Here is a 21870-nt window from a genome sequence, read left to right as displayed (position 1 = left end):
CTCGTCCAATCAGATTCAAGGACCGATCGATCAAAATATATATATATATATATATATATATATATATATATATATATATATATATATATATATATAATGTATGTACAAATACAATTATGTTATTCAAGTTATGTTATACAGTTATGTTATGCAAGGGAATGTATGACAGAAGAGGTAGGGTATGTTGGATAAATATAAATAGACTAAGCTTTGTATTGCACATAATTATTGCTCAACGGGGCAGTTTTAACTGTTCATGATTGTTCTGGTGCTCAGTGCTCTGTAGCGCTGTCCAGAAGGCAACTGTTTAAAAAGATAGTGGGCTGGGTGAGTGAGGTCGAAAGTGATTTTTCCAGCCCTTTTCCTCACTCTGGAAGTGTACAGTTTTGAAGGGAGGGCAGGGGCAACCAATAAATGTATCAGCAATCAGAACTGTCATTTGTAGTCTTCTGATGTCCGATTTCATAGCTGAACCAAACCTGAAAGTTAATTGAAGTGCAGAGGACAGACTCAATGACTGCTGAGTAGAACTGTATCAGCAGCGCCTGTGGCAGGTTGAACTTCCTCAGCTGGCGAAGGAAGTACAATCTCTACTGATCTTTTTTCACAATGTCAATTGTGATTTTCACAGAGTCAATGTGGGTCTCCCACTTCAGGTCCTGTGAGATGGTAGTGCCCAGGAACCTGAATGACCACAGTGCTGTAGTAGAATGGTGAGCGGGGTCAATGTTGGGGTGTTCCTCCTAAAGTCCACTATCATCTCTGCTCTTTTGAGCATGTTTAGCTCCAGGTTGTTTTGACTGCACCATTGAGCCAACCATTCAATCTCCCTTCTGTATACAGACTCATTGTTATCTTGGATGAGGCTGATGACAGTAGTGAGCATTATTTGCACACAGTTGTTAAAATGTTCTTGCAGGTATTAAGTTGTTGAGCCATCTTAAAAACATTATCTGCATGCTTGGCAAAAGTGAGAGGTGGTCAATCTCTATACCAAGGTATTTAAAAGAATCCACCTGCTCAATCACCTCTCCGTTAAGATTGATTGGATTAAAAAGTGGGTGAGCATTATCAGGGCCACAGCACAGTTATTTAGTTTTGCTGATATTAATCTCCGACAAAATTCACTCCAGACTGTGAGGTAGTTAACAAAACTGAAGCAATTGTCCAATGTTTGACTATCTTTCATACACCCCACCAGTGCCATATCGTCTGCATATTTTAGAAGTACCAGATTGTTGCTGTTGCAGGTTATTTCATTGGTGAAAATGAAGAAGAGAATTGGTGATAAGACACAACCCTGGAGGACTCCTGAATAAAAATATTTCAAGTTCTCTGATTTAAAACAATTACCAGCACATGTTGTGGTAGATGCTTTGAACCTTTTAATCCATAAAATCAGGGTTTGATGCGCTTGTATGTCTTCCAGACACTTTAAAAGGGTGTTGGTATGCACAGCATTAAATACAGAGGAAAATTAATAAATAAAATCCTGATGCAGGAGTGTGAAAAGTCCAGGTGCCTTGCAGCTTTGTCCAGTAGTGTGAGACTTGCATCCTCAACCTTGGAGCTGTAGATGCATGGTTTTCAAAACATAAATACAATGACTTATCCACCCTGGTGGCAGATGTTTATTATTATTATTATTATTAATGTTATTATAGCTGTCAGCTATACATTCTGCAGCAAATGTGAAAGCTGGTCCCAGACCATATACCAAAATTGCTATGAACTGGGCAGTTTAATGGTTGAGATTAGAAGGAGACAACAACTGGTGCAGTCAGAAGGAGACAACCATTATTTTGTGATGTTTGTGATATGAAGTTGCAAAATTGCAACTTCATATGGTCCAGTTGGGTAAATACATCACTATTTACACCCTAAGAGGAACATCGCTGTCCACCATCACTAAATCCACAAAGCCACCTTTGTTTAAGAAAATCATCGGAGCAGTTGTCTTTCTACCTGATCCAGTCTTGCTTAGACCTTGTATAGATTATCGGGGCCTGAATGACATCATGGTGAAGAATCCCTATCCTTTGCAGTTGATGTACTCAGCCTTTGGGCTCTTGCAGGAATCGTCTTTCTTAACGAAGTTAGACTTACGCAACGCTTATCACCATGTCCGGATAAGGAAGGGGGATGAGTGGAAGACAGCTTTTAACACTCATAGGGGGCACTTTTAATGCTTGGTTATGCCTTTCGGACTGGTCAACACCCCCACCATCTTCCAGGGGCTTGTGAATGACATGCTTAGTGACCTGGTTGATCCTTTTGTGTTTGTCTATATTGATGCTATTCTGATCTTCATCACCTGCCAGGCAGGTGTTTCAGCGACTGCTAAAGAATCGGCTGTTTGTCAAGGCAGAGAAGTGCGCTTTTCATGCACAGTATGTTCCATTTCTGGGGTTCATCATTTTGTCTGAGGGAGTGCACATAGACCCGGCTAAGGTTAGAGCTGTCTCCCAATTGGCCAACCCCAGATTCTTACAAGGCATTGCAGAGGTTTCTGGGGTTCGCTAATTTTTACCAGAGATTTATAAAGAACTGCAGTCAGCTCGCCGCACCTCTGAGGCACCTCACCTTCACATGTACTGACTTTTGATGGTCCCCGTGGGCTGAGGCAGCATTTTCTAAATTAAAGAAGCAGTTTTCTACCGCACCCGTACTCGTTACTCCTGACTCCTCTCCCACGGACAGAAAGATGCATCTGTGTGTTTTTTTTGCACCGCTTAACACCAGCAGAACGAAATTACAACATTGGTTAGAGGGTTCAGGTGTCCTTTTCATGGTCTGGACAGATAACAAGAACCTAGAGTATATATGCATTGCTAAACGCCTCAACTCTAGTCAGGCTCACTGGGCACTCTTTTTCATGTGATTCAATTTCGCCCTGTCATATCATCCGGGCTCTAAAAACAACAAGCTTGACTCCGTATCTAGATGCTTTGAGGTCGAGACCTCCACCACCCCACTGGATACCATTGTACCTACCACTTGTGTGGTGGGCATGGTATTCTGGGAGGTGGAGGCTAAAGTCTGTGCTGTGCTATGAAACTCTGCACCCCCTCCACATGCCCAGCGGGGCGGTTATTTGTTCTGTGATCTGCCCTGATGCCCGTTCTACAGTGGGGGGTCACTCGTCCAATGTTACTTGCCATCCAGGGGTGACTCGCACCCAGACACTCATTAGACAACGATTCTACTGGCCATTACTAGCACAGGAAGTACATAAATTCATAGCCGCTTTCCCCATTTGTGCGACTAATAAGACATCATGTGAACCACCAGCCAGGCTTCTCCAGTCTGTTCCTTCGAGATCCTGGCCACACATAGCCATATATTTCATAACTGGTCTCCCCCATCTCATGGCAACACAGTTGTTTTGACTGTAGTGGACCGGTTCTCGAAGGCAGCACATTTCATTCCCCTCCTCAAATTACCTTCAGTGAGGGAGACAGTATAGCAATCATTTACCACGTCTTCCGCATTTCTGGCCTCCCGGTCGATGTGGTTTCTGAAAGAGGCCCCCAATCTGTGTCACTTTTTTTGGGAAAATTCTGTTGACAGCTGGGGTTATGGTGAGTTTGTCCTCTGGATTTCATACCCAGACAAATGCAGAGCAGGTGAATCTGGAGCTGGAAAAGGCCCTGCACTGTGTGGCCTCCCATAATCCATCTTTATGGAGCGATTATTTATTCTGGGACGAGTATGCCCACAACCCTTTGTTTTCTACTGGGTTATCACCCTTCCAGTGCAGCCGCTGTAATCAGCCCCCTCTGTTCTCCACAGAAGAACCAGACGTATAGGTTCCGTCTGCCTACGCCTTTATCCAGAGGTGCCGACGTACCTGGAAAGCTACCCAAGAAGTCCTCATATGGGCTGGCGCTCGCTTTAAGAGGTCAGGGGAACGGCACCGGGCTAAGGCCCCAGCTTACCCCAGTGTGCAGGCAGAAGGTTTGGCTGTCCTGTACCGGCTCCTATGAGTTCCCCGGTTTGTTTTGTCATGTTCTCTCCCCCATGTCTTGCAGGCATGATTGGCATTTCCATGCGAACATTGATTGTTCCAAGGGAAACTCTGATCATGCCACTGATTAGCGTGCCAAGCAACACCTGCTCTCCTCTAATTAACACCCTTCTTAAGCCCGTTGTGTTCTCAGTATCTTTGCTAGATTGTTGTTTGATGTTGTATTCTATCCGCTCTCACTCTGTCTAGTTGGTCCTGTCGCGGTTGCCTTCCAGCATTACTACATGTAAGCTGGTCTTACGCAGAGGATACCTCATCTCTGCCTGCGTATCGGGAGTAGTATCGCCCTCTTCAGCTGGGCACTATTCTGGACCTCACTTGCTTTATCGGAGGCTTCTACGAATCTGTTCCTGACTTCCACAGCGTACACACTCATCCTACGAACACACTCTCCTAGGATTGTTCCCGAGCATGGCCTCAGCGCGTTTGCCTTCCTATCACCTCTTCCTACTGCTGCAGCTGGTGCCAGGATCCAGGATAACAGGAGCCTTTTGTTATTAATACATTTCATAAACAGTTTCCTCTGCTCTTGGGTTTGTTTGATCTGCCTATCGCACCGTTACACTATATCCACTCAAAATAATCTTGGGATCAGTTGGTTAAATGTAGAAATGGCTCAGAAAAGTTTGTACTGATAAAAGGATTTTATTTATTTTTTTGCAATGACATTAATACATTTTAAAGTGTGTCTTTTTGGGAGCAATTGCATACATATCTTAATTACAAACTAATTATCATCCTCAGTCCATATGCGTTTCATGCAACCCCATTAATAAACACTGTTTTAGTCTTCGTGGTTGATTTCCGGTAAATAATAATTGTGTTGTTGCTTGAGTAAGAGCAGTATAGAGTTTGTGTGGACTCTCTATGCCATGCCAGCACTGAATGAAGGATAGGCAAGCTTAATAACACACGGTGAGGCACTGAGGATGTGAGATGAATTGCTGGCCCAAGGGTGGATGAGATAGCTTTGTTTACGAGATTACCAAAAGAAAAACCTAATTTAATCATTATTAAGTCTGTCATGGCTCATGCCATTTTTTATATTAATTGCAACTGTACCACATCCTATAAGGAACCAATTCCAGCAGTTTCACTTAAAGGTGAAGTCAGGAAATTAGTAGTGGCACCAAAAAGGTTTGCAAAAATAATGATGGTCCTGCCTCAAACTCACACCTTTGGTTGAGCCAATGTTGTGGTGTGGCCAGTCAGGAAGGAAAACAACAGAACAATCTTTTGTAAACGACATACTGTAAAGCGACTCTGGACTATCCACATCCCGTTTACTGTCTGATGACTATTGTACACAAAGCTTTCTCAACCTAATAATCTCTGATCTAAGTGGCTGGTTGGATGCCATGTCCACAGTAGTACAAGGGCACATAGAATTTGTTTTAGCTGTCCACCTGAAAAACAAATGTGTATTTGCAAGGTATTGTGTTGATACAATGAGTGGTTTTGAGATTAAAATATTCATTAGATTTGCCAATGTTTACCAGGCTAGTAACATTAAATCTTTAAAATCAGATTTTTGCTTGAGGCCCTTAGTAGCAAGAAGACTAGATATCCATGAGCAGAACAATATATTCAGTTTGGTTTCTTAGTCATGTCTATGAAATAGCCTGTACTTATTTTCTGTTCTGTAATTAGACCACAGATTTTACAATACATGTTGTATCTGCTGTACTGTCTCTACATATATATACAGCTATTGAACAGTGTTTTGTGTGTGTGTGCACATGTGCAATCATTCAACAAGACTGTCTTTTATTGGGTTATAATATAACCCTTCCTCAAAATGTCACAAAACTTTACACGTTAAGGCCTTTGCACACCAAACATGAATTTCGGCACAGTTTCTCACCATGTAACATTTTGAACTGATACAATTGCTATTAAGCTGTTCACACCTGGGGTGAACATTCAGGCACTGACAAAGCAAGTTTTTTTCTTTCTTTACAGTGAGTTTTTTTTTTTGCCACCCCATGATTAAATGCAACAAAATATTAACTTTGGATCACGGATCAGGAGCCGCTGCAGTTACCAAAACCAGTGCAACTGGTGGCGTTAAAGCACAGAAAGCTGATTTGACCATGTTGAAGTAACTCATGGAAGAAATCCCGAAGGAGCAGTGAGGATGTGTATTTATTTTTTCATCAAATGCCTTAAAAGCTGAACAAAAAATTATCATATGGGTTCTTATAACATGTAAATGATATTGCTGCAACACTGCCTTGCATTCCCTTTAAAAAACACTCTGATCTTATGTAGATTATCTTCATAATGTATTGCTATATTTTTTGTCTTTGCATTGAATTTCTTTTATATCTCTTATATAAGATCGTATATACTGTATATTGCTGCATCTTTATCTTACTGTATCACTTTTTTTAATATACAACTTTACGTATCTTGTGTTTTTCTTCTCCAAATATACATGATATTAATACTATTGCTGTGACTTGCAGTGTACTCTGTGTGCATATATACCATAAATGTGTGGATTTCTCCCCAAAATTATGTAATCGTTATTGCTGTGCAATTGCTAACAGTATTAAAATCTCTAATAATTGATCAGGCTGAAGATTTTTTTTTTTTTTTGTAGAGTTAAAGGTTTTGTGTTTGTATAGATGTTGTCACATTTAATTCATAACAAAGTGTTTTGAGGTGATGCATAACAAAAATAGATATACATCACATTAAAATACAAACAGTATTGTTATAATTGACAACATTTGTTTTTACAGTCATTGTTTGAGTGCTTTACGCAGCGATTTTAAACAAATGCACATTTGCACAAATATATACACTATGCATGGAATGCATTTAATCACAATTGTTCTAATTGCTAACATGTTTTTACCATTAATATAATTTTTACACTCAATTCTTTCAAATTAAAACCCTCAGACAATAGTGTATACATGGTAATACTGCCAGTCAATTTGTTCAGCAGGTTATAGATTATGAAGCTTCTCAAATGTTTTCTTTCTCGTTGAGCAAATCAACAACAAACTTGTCATTGCTACTGCAAATAGTAGATACATTTTAAACAATTTTTATTTTTTCGAACTTCTCATTAGAGAAATCATTTGCTTGTCTTTTGTATTGTGATTTCATGGTTGTTTTGAAAACTTTTCAAAGAAGTTCTTATCATCCATGATGAGCGAAGGGCAGACCAGCTGAAAGATGCTTTCTGCCACCTACCATACCTCGGTAAAATTGCTTATCGATTAGTGACACCTATTGTAAAGATGCAAATGTGTTAGTGGCGATCATTCGCCTCGCTTTTAATGTGAAAAGGCCATTCGTCTGTGATTCCATTTTGAATTATAAGTGCCTCTGGCATGCTAAGGCCTTTATTCTGATGGTTCTTCCTGTCTTAGTGGGAGGTTCTGACCAGAATAAACTGCAATAAGGTGCAGACCATTTGCCATTTAGTCAAAGGTCTGGCCACGCAAGACTATCCTACGAATGTCTAACTTATAGTTGTCCATCTCCATTAAGCTGCAAAATGGAAAAAAGTATTTTAATATAAAACAGATTACACACACCACCTTTAACATAACTCCCCTTGAGGTGAAACAAACTGCTAACACACAACAGAATGCACCTAATTTTGCTGATAATGTCAGTTGCAGCGCCGTAATCATCTAAGCGTCCACCTTTATTCCTGCAGTGCATTCAACCCCAGCTTGCTCTAATAATGGAACACGCGTACCTTAGGGTAAACAAAATCATTCAAATGAGCTTGCCTAGGCAATGCCCTTACCCCCACTTCAGTTCCTTAAGCAATTTAACTAGATAGCAGAGCAAGTTTGAAGGGTCTGCAGAACCTTTTTTTAGGTCACAGATGGGCTCAAAGCAGCTACAATGAGCAGTAATCCCTGTGCCTTTTTTCCAAAATACTGAGATAGTGAGTGGTCTATGGAGTAAATTATTGGGTAAACAGATTGCCTAAGTGTAAAGGATGAATGAACACATCAGGAAGAAGTCATTAGCATTGGGACACATTGTGTTTTAACTGGATGGAGCACAATGAGAACCTGCAATAGTAATTACAGTCTATAGAGTAAAAATCACATCCTTTTGTTGGGCCTCAGCCCTCATAATGGCAGAGATTGCAGATGGATTATTCAACTCAGACAAGATGACTCTTCCTACTCCGGTGCTTTCAGATGACACTTGTCTCACTGTAGCGAAATTATATACCGCCAAAAACAAGTACATTGTGGCTAACACATGGAAGTTGAAAGTGACACAAAGGCCTGCTTTGTGGAACAATTAAATATGGTAGCACATGACACCAAACTTTGAACTTTACTTTTCTGAAAATATATTAAAAAAATTAAATAACTGTGTTTAATTCAGAATAACTTGTCTAGAAATAACAGATTCAACATAATTATACAGTGGGGCCCAAAAGTGTTATACCACTGAATAATAGGATGTGACAGGTTTGGTGAGTTCATTAATTCACTATTTGTAGGTCATTAAAACATCTAAAAAGTTGTAATTCTATGTCATGCTGTCATTATGGGGGGTTATCATTTTTGTGTTATCCCGGTGATATAATTAGCAAGGAAAACATGTGAATTAACTTAGTAGCAATTTCAATAGTGGTCTCAGACCTTTTGTCCCCACTGAACTGTATGTTTATACAGTTTCTGATGTGGCACATGCGTCATTTACAATTTAGCATTCAGTTTTTAATTCCTACAAGGACTAGACTAGACTGTGATTACTGACATCTCTGGTTTTATGATTACTCTTTTCAGTCTACTGTTATAGCTTCACAGCTCTCATTACCTGACACACCTTCCAGTTACCTCTGAGAAAGCTGTGAGGTAGTAAGCGAATGAGTGCGTGAGCAGTATTGCTAGCAGAGCTCCATCTGCAGTGACTGGGCTGGGTAATTGCAGGTCGGGTTCTGTCTGCTGTTTTTGAGGAAGTGAGAAATATATAGGTATAGCGGGTAGCCGGAGAGAGGTTAGCATTCCTAAGAATGACAGCTGACTCTCTGTCTGAGCCTCTTGCAAAATGTCATCTGTGGCGTTGATCCGTGAATATCATGCACTGAAAATGCACACTTCTTGTGGAGTACACACTAGAAAACAGGTGCTTCTGTTGTTTTATGTTTTAATGGAACCCTTACCTATAATGGGTTAGTTCCATTACAGCATTCAAATGTTTTCAGTGGGACAAAACTGCAATCACAATTTCAATGATATCTTGCTGTTGTTTCTCTTGCTGAAATTAATTCGATCAGATTATGATTATGAATTTATTACTTAAAGGGTTATTTCACCCAAAAATAAAAATTCTGTGGTCATTTAATTAGTATGACTTCTGTGGAACACAGGAGATGTTAGGCAAAATGTTAGGGACTGACATCCTCAGTCATCATTTATTTTCTATTTATGTCAAAAAGATGCAATGAAAGTGAATTGTGACTGAGGCAAACATTCTGCCTTACATCTTTTGTTTCCATGGAAGGAAGTGTTATGGCCTCTGTTGCGGTTTTTGTTTGATCCATTTGACACATTCCATCTCTATTTAGCAGGTGTACAAGTTAAAAAAAATATTTCAAGTTAATTATGAAGTCAGTTGTGTGCTTGTAGAGGCGTCATATAGAAGAGCAGCACAAGATTACGCGCCCCCGCATCTAGATGTGCGTTTCGCTTTTGTAATGCACCGTGGTCCAATCTCTGTTTCAAAGAATGGCATCAACTGCTCACCCATTTCTTCTTAGATACACTGATATGCGATATACGATTTTGCTTAGTTGTTAAAAATAGCATTGATCAATTTATAATACAACTTGAGAGTAAAGACCACTCAACCAACACACTGTAAAATATTTTATGTGTTCTCCATTTTTGTTGATTCAGCATTTTTTATTTTATTTTTGAGGAGGAGGGGGGGGGGTAACAAACTTACAGTCTAATTTTCACTAGAGAAAATGTTTCTTCATGCCACAGTGAAGAATTTTAAACTATTTTATAATTTAACTCAAATGTTTTCTTTAAAAGTGAAGTAAAAGGTGGTTGTTTGTTTGCCCTGCTAAGAACAATGTGCATTTACTTTTTTTTTTTTTTAAATTGTAACATAATTAGATTTAAGTTTAGCATGTTCTATAACAAAGGTATGCAACTATTTTGGTTAAGGGGCAACATTGGGCTTTAAGTAGTGCATAGGGAGCCCAGAAATAGTTGTGTACTCAATTTGTACTAAGAAAAATGTATCTGTGACTAATGGGACTATTCTGCAATTGCCTAAAGGATTATATTGCTCTACAAATGTAGATACGTTTCTATCAGGCATTAAAAAACTGAAGAAAGGCTGAGCATATTATAAATGTTTTATTTTACCATCTCTACTTCCCTGTTAATTTATTATTCAATTTAACAACCTCTTCATCAGGGGTCTGTTTTAATATAAAAAAAATATAGAAATGTTAATGTTTGTTGCAAAGCACACACGTTTTCTTATTTTATTTTCAAAAGATAACCCGTTTACAAGCTAAAAGTGTTACGATGCTGGTCTCGTCAATGGTTTGACTTTCCATTAAGCACATAAACAGGCTGCATGAATATGATAAATGATTACTGCAAGAGTTAGATTAACATACAGGTTAAAGGGACTTCAACATCTCTAAACTGCACAAATAAAAAATACATATACAGTTTCGTCTCTCTCTTGCTTTTGCTCACGTGTCAATGAACACCACATGGACACTTGCATGTCAATGATGCTGAGATCTACTTTTATATTTAATTTCATCACTGAGAAGGTTTACCTGCTAACTTATTTGCACCAAACATCACAAGCAGCCTCAAGAATGGACACAGAGTGGCCAAGTAACACTTTTCCTTGAGCAGAATATTGCAGATAGCCAAGTTTGTTCAACAGGGAAAGTGAGAGCTAGAATGAGCACACTCGCATGCATGGTTGCCAGATTGCACAAAATAAGTATAACACTAGGCAGAATATTTTCTATTTGCGCAAGTATAAATCTCAAATTGGGGGTGTTGCGTCTCTTATCTGGCAACCCTGAGCATGTTAAATGCTTGTGGAGGTGCATTAGGTCCCAATGCAAGATAACTAAAATATCCTTTTAGTTCACAAAATTACACCTGATACAATTTGAGCACCTATAGCTACACTTTATGCTCATTTAATATCAGTATACATACATTTAATTTTATTTATAAAAAAAAAAAAAGGCTAATAATAATGAAAGCAAAACGTAAACTAATAAATGTGGACTAGTTGGTAACAACAAAGTGGTGGCAAGATTGTTGTAGAGAACTGTAAAAATTACAATCATTTTACATTTTCAAATTCAATAACTTGTTGCCGTGCATGAAAATCGTCCATACAGTATATTGGCTCCTCACCTCCTCCTCCTATCTGAGAACTAAGGGTGCACTCACCGCCCCATGCGTTGTGTAGTACCGCACATATTGTTTAGCATTGCTGTTACCATTATCACATTTGGGAGTAAAGAGCAGTCCTCAATTTGATTGGTGAATGTCCTTAAAGTGCAGCTTCCATGCATCTACTTATTTGCACTGTGTGATAACACTGCAAACCTTGTTATTTTCAATTAATGCTTGTTGTCATTAACAGGACCATACAAAGGGTCTCCGCTATCTTCACTGATTTGTGTTAAAAGAAATATATAATTCCGCACAAAACTATTGTAAAACAAAATACAATTATGTAGTAAATTTTGAAAAATGTTTCCAGCAAGGTAAATTACAAACGTTTTATTATATAGTGAATTTGCAAAGACGAGCAGCACTTTTCAGCACTTCACGTTTATGGGCATCGTCTCTCTTACTATGTAAAAGACTTAAAAGCATCCTCGCACATTCATGTTAAGTGCAGTTTTGGGAAACACAAACAAAATAACGAACGTTCCTAAAATCGCTTATAGAAAACGCTCTTAACCGCTAAGATCAATCATAATTCAGAAACGAGGCCCAGGTGTGTTCTATAAGATGACCAACCCCCAACCAAGGGGAAGAATAAGGTAACTTGTCCCAGCTTTCATCGGATTTTTATAAAATGTATAAAATAATCTTAAGCTTTTTTTTTATCTAAAACAAAAAAACAAATATTCCATGTAATTATGTGTTTTCACATTTAAGTTGAATAATGACAAATATTGACAGATAAATCTTTATCCCAGTAAAATGTATTAATCTGAAAGAAAAAATATTCTACTACTTCTATGAATTACATACAATACAGGCATATTAATAAATACATATTTATATACCCATGTATTTTACTAAAACACTTTCTAATTTATTTTTGTATTTTTTTATGGGGGGTTGCGACATCGCCTGACTTTAGGGTTCCCCCACCTCCAAAATCCCTGTTTGTAACAGGAAGACGGTGATACGAGTTTGGAGTAGCGTTGCTCCAATCAGGATTATTACAGCCAATGTAGATTTTCTTGTCATCTGGTGTGATTTTCCCAGATCCATCGTTAGCCAGCTATGGTCACAGTTGCACTGTTACCAACATAGTTCAACTATTTGGTGCTTCCCAAAAGCCGAGTTACAACGCTCATTCATAAACAGCATCGCACAGTTGTGTGGTTAGAACTACAGCTCTTTACCATCTCTGTGTTCATCTGGCCTGTTGACAGATGCAATCTTTACATATAACTGCAGCCTATTTAAAGGTATGATGCATTCTGAAATTTGTTTTTTGCAATGCATTGAGCATTGTGGGCAATTGTACCCTAAAACAAAGGCTAATTGGTTAAAAGAACAAACAAGAATTGAAGTGTTGTTTGCATGCATTCTTTGTCTTAAACAACTTCCAAAAAGAGACAACATTATGTAACAGTATACAGACCAAAAATAATAATTTCCATCTGCTGCAAATAGATATTGGAAAAAAAAGTTTGTCAGGCAAACTTTTAAGGCCTCTGAATGATCCATTATATAATATCTAGCCTCTGGTGTGAATTTTTCCTGAAATCTGATTGAAATGTGAACACTATGGTAACAGAGAGCTATTTAAACTGCCTCTCCATATTTAGAGGCCGAATGTGATGATTAGGAACTGCAAACAATTACTGCAACAGCAGCACATGCTGATTTCAAAGTAAAAAGTTGGTAAATATTTCCTTTATGTATTTTTGCTCATGCAGTGTTTCAGCTTTTTCGAGCGCAGAGGAATCTATCCATCGTCCTTTCCGTTTAGTCCTCTTTGGAATGCATGCGGGATGTGTCATCCTGATTGGTACTTTTTAATGGTACTAGCAAATTACAATTTGCTAGCGGATTAATCATCCTCCTTATCTTTATAAAATTTGCACAAGAGGAAAAAAAGAAAAAGAAATCAGCAGAGGATGCAGATACTCAGTTCAGCTGATACTGTGAATGAATATTCAAGGTGATGTCATGGAACAAGAAAAGGTGGGGTCAAAGAGGAGATAATCATAGTTGTCCAGTTGTTTCGTGCTGGAGACATCAGATTTACAGGTTTCAGAAGTCTTGCAACAACTTTTACAGCAACCTTGGTTCCAGAAATACACTCACCAAAAGGATTATTAGGAACACCATACTAATACTGTGTTTGACCCCCTTTCGCCTTCAGAACTGCCTTAATTCTACATGACATTGATTCAACAAGGTGCTGAAAGCATTCTTTAGAAATGTTGGCCCATATTGATAGGATAGCATCTCGCAGTTGATGGAGATTTGTGGGATGCACATCCAGGGCACGAAGCTCCCATTCCACCACATCCCAAAGATGCTCTATTGGGTTGAGATCTGGTGACTGTGGGGGCCATTTTAGTACAGTGAACTCATTGTCATGTTCAAGAAACCAATTTGAAATGATTCGAGCTTTGTGACATGGTGCATTATCCTGCTGGAAGTAGCCATCAGAGGATGGTCAGAAACAATGTTCAGGTAGGCCGTGGCATTTAAACGATGCCCAATTGGCACTAAGGGGCCTAAAGTGTGCCAAGAAAACATCCCCCACACCATTACACCACCACCACCAGCCTGCACAGTGGTAACAAGGCATGATGGATCCATGTTCTCACTCTGTTTATGCCAAATTCTGACTCTACCATCTGAATGTCTCAACAGAAATCGAGACTCATCAGACCAGGCAACATTTTTCCAGTCTTCAACTGTCCAATTTTGTGAGCTCTTGCAAATTGGAGCCTCTTTTTCCTATTTGTAGTGGAGATGAGTGGTACCCGGTGGGGTCTTCTGCTGTTGTAGCCCATCCGCCTCAAGGTTGTGCGTGTTGTGGCTTCACAAATGCTTTGCTGCATACCTCGGTTGTAACGAGTGGTTATTTCAGGCAAAGTTGCTCTTCTATCAGCTTGAATCAGTCAGCCCATTCTCCTCTGACCTCTAGCATCAACAAGGCATTTTCGCCCACAGGACTGCCGCATACTGGATGTTTTTTCCCTTTTCACACCATTCTTTGTAAACCCTAGAAATGGTTGTGTGTGAAAATCCCAGTAACTGAGCAGATTGTGAAATACTCAGACCGGCCCGTCTGGCACCAACAACCATGCCACGCTCAGAATGTCTATATATTTATTTATTTATATATATTTATTTAATTATTTCTGGAACCAAGGTTGCTGTAAAAGTAGATGGGGGCTGTTGCGCTCAATGTGGATCTGACTTGACAGAAGTCAAATGTCTGGCTATGCACGACTTCTGAAAACCTGTATATTCGATGTCTCCAGCACGAAACAACTGGACAACTATGATTATTTCCTCTTTGACACCACCTTTTCTTGTTTTTCAGATTTTCCCATTATTTTCCCAAAGGGATTTCATTAAATACTTCTTAAAAGTGTTCTAAGCTATGAAACATAACAAACAAGCTCAAAGGCGAATCACAACATCACAAAATTTTATTTGAAACAAAAACGTTTTTGAAAATTGCACAAAAAGACAAAAGTATAAGTCGGTGTATTTACCATCATTCATGAGGGCATGGACTACAGTTCAATGAAGCGAATGACATAACTGAATAAAAAAACGGTAGAAAAATATCAAACTATTGATACAAAGTTCTTCATTATAAGTATATAAACAATATATTTTACATTTACTGCAAAAGATGCAGATATAAACAAATAAAGTAAGTCATTTGAAAGAGAAGGGATTGGTGATTGGTGGATCTTTCTCTTTTTCTAGAAATTACACAAATAAACAATAATAAAAAAAATTAAAATATAAATGAGACTGAATGATGTCTACAACAGAAGCATAAATGATCGATTAATAACTTCAGAGCCCACGGTAGGTCTGTCTTTAAAGGTTTATACAGTAAGTTAACTTATCTGTAATAATCAATTGCCCCATGATAATAATTAATGAACAGGATATTTACTTCTGGAACCAAACTGTTGAGCTTTATTGCAGCTTTCTGGCCAAGATCCGCTCACTTAGACAGGAAGAGATTATCTGAATGACACAGAAAGCACCCAACCATAGTTCACTTTGCTTTTGGCTTTATCTAAAATAGAGTATACCACAAAAATAGACTTGGATATAATTATTTCAAATATTTACACAGCATAAATATCAGCAAATGTGTATAGACTTTCCTTTCAAGTATGAAGTGCTAATTATTTCACAGACATATATCTGCTTGTGTATATCTAGGTAACTTGCTACTCTTTTGCGCTATTAATATCTCAAGCACTATAAAGTGCCTCATACAAATGTTTTAATATCTTTCAAATATTTGATGCCACAAACTTGGGAAACTGCTAAATCAGTCAGTTATTTGCTCTTTCAAAAATATTTGTAAACAGGGCAGGAAGATTGCTAGAAAAAAGTACTTCACTAATTCAGCCATTTAGATTGGAAATGGTAATTTCAGTCAATGCTTACCATTTTTGTGTCCTATATGCATCCTGTATATGTCTAAGTGTTTCACAAAAATAACTAATGGAGGGTAATCCTTTTGTGTCATGCAGTAAGGACATGAATGTGCTTGTACGTTTTTGCATCGATCTGCATGAGAGTTGCTTTGCGGTACTGTCAGTGTCACGTAGACCTCATTGGTTGAATGTGTCACTCATCCTTTGCTGGGGGTATGAAGTGTGGCTTTGAAGTGCTCCCCCTGACTGTTAGTGGCTGATTATGTCATACATGGGAGCATGGGCTCTGCTCTTCATTAAGCACACAACATCCTCCTTTTTACACAACTCCAAAATAACACTTCAAGCAGACCCTAGCACATTCATAGTGGGGTGATGAAGCTCTCAACAACTGGGTAATCAGAACCAGCTTAAAAATACAACAGTATAATGGGTCAATGACAGAAAGCTCTTGCCACTGCAAGTCCTATGATCCACCACATAGATTCCTCTACTCCTAATTGCAGTGGAATTGTCAAAACAGGTTATTATTTTGACTCTCTTTTCTTCCAGAACCTTGGCTTACTGGGTGCATTCATTTTACACTCACAGGGTATGGCTGTTGAAAAGAATTATGTGGGCCATGGCTATAGATATGCTAAGGCTATCTTTAGATATAGGCTTGGCTAACTTTGGATGTGGGTTTGCTGGCTATTAATGGCACTATGAGCAGTGCTGTGATACTGACTAGGCGGCTCTCCGGAGCCGTTTTACATAACTCACTGACTGCATTACCTGAAGCATACTTGCAGTCAAAACTCGGATAAAACGCCAAAAGAAAACCTAGATATTCAGCACAAACTCATTTTATCACAATCTGTAGTAAGGTTACTCTAGTTTCATTGATGTCATTTTTATCACTTTTTTACAAGGGGGCTTGTACAGGTTCTTTTGGCAATACATTAATTGTTAATATCAAACAAGTTTCACATTAATATTTGAAAATAAAAATGACTTTCAACAATGTGACTATCTACTATGAAGATTATGTAACAGAACTGTTATACATGCTTTATAACTGCTTTATACCCATGTTACAGACATAATGTGGTTATATTGGCTTATAAATTGATAAAACATCTACTGTACTATGAAGATGATTTAAAAAGAGAATGCATCCTCCCTCTCTCTCTCTCTCTCTCTCTCTCTCTCTCTCTCTAAATGGTACATTTATGTGTGTAGGATGATATTCATAGAGCCTGATTCATGCGGTAATCTGTCATATACAGCCTCAGAAGAAGCTTTTATGGAGATACTCTCAATGTGTCTCATTCACTAACCATCCATACACACATATTTGAACAGAATTCATTGTGAAAACATGTTCACGCAGAAATCACGATTCATAAATAAATTCACTTATTTTTTGTATTTTATTTTTTATTTGGGGTAATATATAGAATAATCTAAAACCACACATACAGAACTTAAAATGTACAGCCTGATCTAATGATAATTATGTGACTATGGCAATATATTTGCAAAATTAAATTACGTGGCTCATTACATGTATCCCTGTAGTTGTGAGGTAAAATGTCCACTGTGTGTTAAAAAAATAAAAAGTTAGAAGTTCTTACCAATAGTATTATTAATGGCTAATTTGAGTTTAAATACAGATGAGTTTATTAAGGTTAATGCTCTATCATAAATATACAAAACCAATGTCCTTAAACTAAACGCTAAACTCTACACCTAAACATATCCAATAGTTTCAAAAAAGCACATTTGAGTGAAATCCATGTCATGTTGTGGTACTTCCATGATACTTTCGGCTCACGTGTTGACTGACGTGCTTTACTGGACTCATGGTCTTTTGCGTTGCATATACAAAGCTCCATGAGTTAAGCAAGCGCACAACCTAACTGTGCTGGAATATGCTTGTTAATGTAGTTGTAATGCAAATGTTCAAAGTTTCACATTTCAAATCATGTGCTACACTGCAAAATATTATTTTTAAGACAATTACTTTTGTCTTGTTTTCCAGTAAAAATATCTAAACATCCTTAAAAGGTGATTTATTTACTTGACAAGCAAACTGGCATACGATTTTATGTATTGTTTTGAGAGAAATCTAATCAAATTAGTGAACTTTACAAAAAAAGGAAAAAAAAGAAAAAAGAAATCTGCCAGTGGGGTAAGCAAAATAAACTTTTTCCCTTTGAATTAAGTTTATTTGCTTACCCCATTGGCAGATTTTTTTTTTTCGTGTTTTAAGCCTAAAGTTCAAAAATGTGTCAGATTTAATCTTAAAACAAGACTTAATATCTTATCCCATTTTGCTTGACAGTTAAAAAAATTCTATTTTAAATGTTTAAATATGTATGTATGTATGTATGTATGTATGTATGTATATATATATATATATATATATATATATATATATGTATGTATGTATGTATGTATGTATGTATGTATGTATAAAAGAGCAGAGGAACAGAGCAGAAAATAAGTGTTCATGAACTGATGATCAATCATTTTACATGTGATTTGTGTGAAAGTGTATAAAATGCATTGCTGTAAAGGGAAACTGCCTTGATACATAGAAAGAGCCTCGTAAAACTCTTTTTGCAAAAAAAAAAGTTTTAGCAATATGATTCAATGAGACTATGCTGAAAAAAATCCAACATGGTCTCATAGTGAAAATGTGACTGTATATACATTTTTGCTAAACTTGTTATATGTGTCTCCCGGTACAATTCCCTATGGATTCCAGGTGAAATGAACACTAGAAGTGCTGCAACAACTGTATGTTTTATTCACTTTCACTCAAATCATGACTTTAATTGGTGATAATGACTTTATAAACACTTATTTTTCTCTCTATTAGTTAGAAGCTGCTATGATGTTATATCAAAACACTTTTACTCTAACGCTTCTTTTGAAAAATTATAAATTTTAACGCTTGTATTACAGACCCACCTACATATATACAGTTATTCCAATATGATTACCTTGCATGGTAGCGCACCTCATAGAGTGTTGGACTTTGGACTCGAAGGACTGCGGTTCAAAACCATACAAGATCTCAAGCTGAAATGTGACACGACAGAGCCAAATAAGTGACATGAATTGATGTAGTTTCTTCTGCATTTTAAAAGACTATCTGTTATGGTTAGTTGTTGGTTAAAGGTAAGGATGTCTGTTTTGTTAAACTCTCATTTCTTCAAGTTAGTTTTAGGTAATGGATGTGTTTTATTAAAACCACCATCTAAAATTCATCTTCGAAACTTTGTTTGATTACAACCTAATTTTTCTCGGTTTTGGAGCCCACTGCTGGACATTTCACTTGAAAAGTGCAGCCAAACATGTTATGCTGTCAGGCAAGAGTGCAGTTATGCTGCACTCTTGAGACATGTTATGCTGTCTTTGCAAAGAGTAAAGAATAGCTGTGCAGGTAAGGTTATGCAGATGGTTTGGGCGTGTATTATTCTAATTACTCGCAGCGGACACACACTCCCTCATTTAGAATAATACAGATTCATTGACATTAGAACAAGTAAAAAAAATAAATATGTGCATACACACCTGTTGTGAATCTGGTGGTAATTTTGTTTGAGAACCTTTTCTGATAATACTTTATTATTAGTGACAAGCCCTGTGCGTGAGAGCAACAACCTTAAAACCCATTTAGCTTGAATGATGATGAATAAAGGCTAACACAAGTGATGTTTATAACAAGAAAGCCACATCAAACCCAGAGGGTACTGTAAGTGTCAACAAGCAACTAGCAGCAGTCTAGTTTAAGCCTTAAAAAATCAGGGCTTTTCTTGCCTGTATCTCAGTGGTTCAAGACATCCTAACATTGCCAGCTTAGATTGTGTGCTGTATTTTCTTCCCTTGCACTGAACCTCATTATGACCTACTGCCGTCATTTCATCAATGTAATATGCGTTTACTGATAAAGTTATGAGCAGCCACTCTATTGGTTGATGCATTTGCTTATGGCAGTACTTAGAGAAAAAGTGTAGAGTAATCTGAATTGCTTTTGAATCGTGTTACTAAAGTTTGTTCTGTATATTTTCAGAAATATTTTCTAACACTTCAATTTGAATATTTTTCACATTGGCTGAATGATACGGCTTGTAATATACAGTACATCCCCAGTAACTACCACTTTTCATCTCCTACTTTTTTCATCTGTTTGAAGAAACAGTTGCAAGTTTATTTAGACTACCTGATGGTGGCTTAAAGAGAGTAATTTGTACGCTATAATGGTGAAATGTACTGCCTACTCTCAGTGGCTGACAGTATAATTGGAAGTAACACAGCGAAGCACATTTGAAAAGACATAATAGAAGCGTATTAGTCACTAATTAAGACACATGCATTTTTCTCCCCCCTGACAAATTCATCATACTTTAAATCCCTTCATGTGTTACTCAGTGAATAAGTGTGAAGCTGTGTTTATATGTGTGTGCGTGTTTATTGTGTGTGCTTGTTTATACTAGACTAAAAGAGAAAGACATAGAGATAGAGAAAGCAGACACAAAATGGGCACATGGGTAGTAATTAATCCCCAGCAGTTTTAACCCTGGATGCAAATGGCCAAAAAACAAAATGCCACGTATAAAAATACGTAAATGTAAAAATACAGAGCTGTAGAAAGTGTGATTTTTATACTGTAGGCCTACTGTATTTCTGAAGGTAAATACAAGCTAATGTCAGACTTAGCCACTGAATTAGATCACCCCATTCGGTCAATCACATACCCACTATCTAAATTCAACACTCCAAACATATCTTAGACAACTCAATGTTCACACAGGAAATTGTCATGTAGTTACCTAATGTTACATAATGTTCTGGAACCCTGATTCTGCCGTTACTGACAAGCAGACCTTCCACACCATGGAAACCAGAAAGTATTTTAAGATTACATTTTTATTGTACTGACAGTTAGGTTTATTGTTGTATGGTTAATCAAATATTAATTCCTGTTGACTGTATTACATAATTTACAACTACAAACAATTCTTTTTACAACTCACTTTTGGCACCACTCTGTGGACAATTCACCCAAAAAGTGACTCTTGGAAGTGGTTTGAATTCCGGTAAGCAAAGACAAATTTCCGATGAAGAATTTTCTACCAACTGTCGCAAAATATGAGATCAGTCTGGTAGGCCAACCATAATCGCTTACATCATCTTAAAGGACATTAATTATTAATCAAATTTATGAATACCACATTAATGAATACTGAGCATCATACAGAAATAACTCTGAAAATGTTTCATTTTCCAGAAGGGGATATTATGGAGAAACTATCAGTCCCTTAATGATTTCTGAGGTGTTTGCCATTTTCATAAAATAGATTATTTGCCTGTGTCCTATTTTTAAAAACCCTGTTGATGTTTTCTGTCAGATAGTGGCCACAGTATTTTCTCTGATGCTTCTTTGCCCATTGTCACTCATAGGGAAAAATCAGGGGCTTAAAAGTAGCACTGAACAGGGAAATCAGAGGAAGACTCTCACATCCTCTTACCATTCATAGTCTCTCTTTTGCTCTGGCCATCAGATCGATATATCTTTGGCACTTCACTCTGTTTCTCTGGACCACACTGCTTCTGTTTAAATAGCTTTCCCTTTCTCATTTTGCAAATACCATTTATGATTACCCAACAAATGTAACTTGATCTACCATACTGAAGTGAAAATACCAGCATTCAGCATATAAACAAACAAATAAATAAATAAAGTGATTTATTTTTCCAGTCTCAGAGCCGCTTTTATTTGGCATGAAGCATAGCAGCAGCAAATCTATTTCCATTGCTTCATTCTTTTTGTTATGGACCCTGTTCAAGCTAAGACCTCAATCATCAGAAGTACCTTGACACAGCCAGGAACGGTTTACAATCAGTGATGCCGTGATTTGATGTAGGGCATAGCAGGACCTGTCGAAGAAACAGAGGGGTGTCC

At 37.6% G+C, this 21870-nt stretch overlaps 1 protein-coding gene across 4 annotated transcripts in view; it reads right to left on the bottom strand.

Moving 5' to 3' along the window:
* The window catches only part of LOC127661674 (inhibitory synaptic factor 1-like), an 86140-nt gene that overhangs the window by 7467 nt on the left and 56803 nt on the right, over positions 1 to 21870 (bottom strand). The window lies entirely within an intron of this gene.

The sequence above is a fragment of the Xyrauchen texanus genome, chromosome 21, assembly GCF_025860055.1.
Source record: "Xyrauchen texanus isolate HMW12.3.18 chromosome 21, RBS_HiC_50CHRs, whole genome shotgun sequence".
Classification (NCBI taxonomy): Eukaryota; Metazoa; Chordata; class Actinopteri; order Cypriniformes; family Catostomidae; genus Xyrauchen; species Xyrauchen texanus.
This window is presented reverse-complemented; position numbering and strand designations above follow the sequence as displayed.